We start from the raw sequence: 4,552 nt of genomic DNA on the forward strand, positions 1-4,552 counted from the left end.
CTTTTGAGAGAGAGAAGGTTGATAACATTTCGTATGACTGTGAGAAAACAATTGTTGAATTTGATAAAATTCCAGATGATAGATATACATATGGCATCGTAAAAATAGATGAATGCCTTGATTCGAATGAATTAGTTGATATAGTTAATGAAACCTTGACCAAAACTAAACAAATCAAAATTTTGAAAAAGACTGAGAATTCGGCATCTGACTTACAAACTAATTTTGCTGATAATGAAGATGATTCTGATGATATTTATGAAATCAATGAGTTTGAGGATGTTAATTGTTCTCAGTTATCTGTCATTAATGTCACATCAAAATCTAAAGGAAAAGAAAATTTTAAGTATTCGAAAGTTGAGATTGACACTGACAAACCTTCAACTTCAAAAGTTTGTAATCCTGATTTGGTTGATGTACGAGATAGTCAAACAGATGACAGTGATGATGAAAATGATGAATAAATTCAAAAGTAATCTATCCTCAACAAAAGTTCAAAAGAAAATGAAATTCCATGAAAAGTTGTTGATCAAGTGTATGGACACACTGAAAAATTCGAAAAAGTGTTGTCTGGAAAAGGTGCTCATTATTTGGAAACCAACACCGTGGTTTATCCGAATTTCAAGTGCACTGATGATGTGATATTTCCAAATCAAGTGTTTGCTACTACTGGGAACATTGAGAATGTCAAACCTAAGTTCAAGAAATTAATTGAAGAAGACAACAAGAAAACGACTGACGAAGGATTCTTTTCCGACCAAAGCACTGTCGAAAATAATCTAACAAAGAACTCGTATGTTTTCCAAAGACAAAAACCTCAACGAAAATGGGTTGAGAAATCTAAAGTTGTGAACGAGGTTTTAAAACAAAAGGTTGTGGAAGATGAAAATTTTGTCAAATTATTTTCAAAAGAATTCAAAGAACAAATTGAAATTTTTTTGAAAGATAATAAAATCTCAAAAAGGAAAGCACGAAAGAAGATTTTTTGGCAAACCATTGAGTCACGAAAGACACCAAATGATTTGAAAATGAAAACATCTAAAATGCCAAAAACTCATTTTGTTAAAAATAAGACTACGTTTTCATCTTATTCAGACAAAAGGAAAAATCCCGCTCAAAACAAGGTTTCAAAAGATCCGAAAACATCATATTTTTCAAAGACTCATCATTTTTCAAAGAAATTTGAAAATCAAAATGTTGAAAATTGTTTTTCAAACCAAAATAAAAATTTTCAACAAAGATATATTCCGAAAACAACTGTTACAAAAAAGTTGATGGTAAATATGCTCAAAAATTTGGTCTTAATTCAAATGTTGATTTTGTTCCACAAAAACCGAATTTTCCAAATCCTTCGGTGAAACTACTTTCAAAAGTTCCGTACACAAAAGGCCGGGTTATCTCAAGCGAAAAACATTGATCATTGGCTTGAAGGAAGAGGTCGTATGTATCAGTCAAGGAATTACTCTCAACAACAAATCAAAGATGCTTATGAGAAGTATGTGAATACTTCATCAACTGGCAGCTCATCGTCAAAAGATTTGAATGTCTCAGTAAAGAAGTGGAGAGCAGTTGTGAAAGAAACGAATGTCGAATCACAATCTAAGAGGACGAAGGCCGATGTCAGTAACAACCCCAAACTATCGAAAACTTATGTTTCAAGTCCTTTACCTAGTGATGTGGACTTAATCGATAGTTTCAAAACTAAAATTTGTGATTGGGTTAAGAGTACTGCATTTTATTCTATTCTTAAAACTAATTTCCAAGGACCCAAACAACCTTGGGTACCTAAATTCTTTCAATGATCGCAGGTACTATGTGACGAGCAATATGATAAGAAATGGTATATCGATAGTGGTTACTCACATCACATGACCAGACGAAAGGAGAATTTGCAAGATTATCGAAGCCTGGATAATGCTGGAGTTGTGAACTTTGGCAACAATCATAAATGTCAAGTCAAAGGCTACGAAAAAGTAACGAATGGTCAAAATTCACTGTGAATCGAGTTGCGTATGTCGAAGGCCTTAAACATAAATTGATAAGTGTTTCGCAAATAGTTGTGGACACTAGCAATCAAGTTGTGTTTAACGAAGAAGGTAGTATTATTTCAAAGATTGAAACAAATGAAGTGTTGCTGAAATCAAAACGACATGGCGATATGTTTACTCTTGATATCAAACCGATTGTTGGGAAACCTTCAATTTGTTTACTTTCGAAAGCTAAATCGGATGTTAGTTGGTTATGGCATCGTCGGTTATCTCATTTGAATTTTCGTAATTTAAATAAGTTGGTAACTAAAGATCTTGTTCGAGGCTTACCAGTTTTAAAATTTGATAATGATACTTTATGTGCAGCTTGCGAACAAGGGAAACAACATCGAAAAGGACATCCAGTTGTGATAGATTCGAAAATCATGGAACTGTTGGAACTTCTTCATATTGACCTTTGTGGACCATCAACTGTTGAAACTCTCAACAAGAAATGGTAAATTTTGGTTAATGTTGATGATTTTTCACGATTTACGTGGGTGTATTTTCTCAGGTTAAAATCTGAAGTCGCTCAGACGATGATCGAATTTATCAAGCAAATTGAGAAAAGTATGAAGAAGAGTGTTCGAAAGATCAAAAGTGATAATGGGTCTGAGTTTAAGAACGAAGTGCTTGATTCGTTCTTAGTTGAAAAAGAAATTTCGCATAATTTTTCATCACCATATACACCACAACAAAATGGTGTCGTTGAACGAAGGAATAGGTCACTTTGCGAAGCAGCTAGAACAATGTTGACATATGCGAATCTTCCTCAATATTTTTGGGCTGAAGCAGTATCCACAACGTGTTTTACTCATAATCATTCTTTTATTCATCGACGTTTCAATATCACTCCTTATGAAATAATAAATAATCGAAAACCAAATGTTAATTTTTTCCATGTATTTGGTTGTAGGTGCTTATCATGAATCTCAAGGATAATCTTTCGAAGTTTCAAGCTAAGGCTGACGAAGAAGTATTTTTTGGATATTCGCACAATTCGGTTGCATATAGAGTGTTAAATAAACGAACACGAAAAGACGAAGAAACATTCAATCTTACTTTTGATGACTATTATGTTAAACAAGTTGACAAACTCTTAGAACAACAGATGATTATTAATGAATCAAATGATGAAACTGAAATTATAAATTCATCTGATTTTGATTATGATTTAATTTTTGGTGTTCCTGATAGGGCTGTAGATGCTGAAATTCATGCGAATGATAATAATCACTCAGAATCTTCGAAGCACATTGAGGGATCTGATCTTACTCAAATTCCTGATGACAATATTTCAACATCAAATTCTCCAAGAATTGGCGAAAATATGCTAAATAATCCAGTGGAGGGGGAGCACTTTGATACGAATACTCAAATTGAGGTGGGGTATTCTTTCGAGGGAGAGAATAGGAGAATGAATGAAGATGTTGAGGGGGAGCAACAGAATCTAAATAACACTGATACGATAAGTCTTGATCTAAATGATGAATTTCATGAAATTAATGATAATCTTTCTGTTGCAGGATTAGAAAATGAAGATTTATACGAAGATGCACATTTTGATTTTGATCAAACATATCCACCACTCGAAAAATGGACAAAAGATCATCCGAAAGAACAAGTACTTGGGAATCCACAAGATGGAGTTTTAACGAGAGCTCAACTTCATGCAAAGAATGAGGTATTAAATATTCATCAAGAATTTTGCATGTTTAATGTTTTCACTTCGAAAATCGAACCAAAGATAATTAATGATGCAATGGAATACTCTGATTGGGTTGTTACAATGCAATCTGAATTGGCTGAGTTTGAAAGAAATAAAGTTTGGAGATTAATTCCTAAACCTGAAAATATTTCGATTGTCGGGTTAAAATGGATTTTCAAAAATAAAACCGACAAAGATGGAAACATTATTCAAAACAAAGTCATACTTGTTTTAAAAGGTTACTCGCAACAAGAGGGAATAGACTATGAGGAAACTTTCGCCCATGTCGCAAGACTCGAGGCTGTTCGTATATTTCTGGCTTATGCGGCTCACAAAGATTTCGATGTATATCAAATGGATGTGAAGTGTGCATTTTTTGAATGGAGAGCTCGAAGAAACAGTATATGTGGAACAACCCCCAGGTTTTGTCAATAAAGATCATCCTGATTATTGTTATATTTTAGATAAGACAGTTTATGGGTTAAAACAAGCACCAAGAGCCTGGTATGCAACTCTTACCTTTTTCTTAAAACAATCGAAATTTAAACAAGGATCAGTTGATCCCACATTATTTCAAAAGAAAGTTGGGAATCATCTTATGCTTGTTCAAATTTATGTTGATGATATTATTTTTTGGCTCTACTGGCCTGTTTTATCTAATGAATTTGAAAATCTGATGAAAAGCAAATTTGAAATGAGCATGATGGGAAAAATTAATAATTTTCTTGGTCTAAATATTCGTCCAAGCAGAGAATGAATTTTTATCAACCAAGAAAAGTATACGAAGAATTTGCTTGAAAAGTTTGGATTCACGAAT

The sequence above is a fragment of the Lactuca serriola genome, chromosome 1 (genome assembly GCF_051521515.1).
Source record: "Lactuca serriola cultivar US96UC23 chromosome 1, Lser_US96UC23_V15, whole genome shotgun sequence".
Classification (NCBI taxonomy): domain Eukaryota; kingdom Viridiplantae; phylum Streptophyta; class Magnoliopsida; order Asterales; family Asteraceae; genus Lactuca; species Lactuca serriola.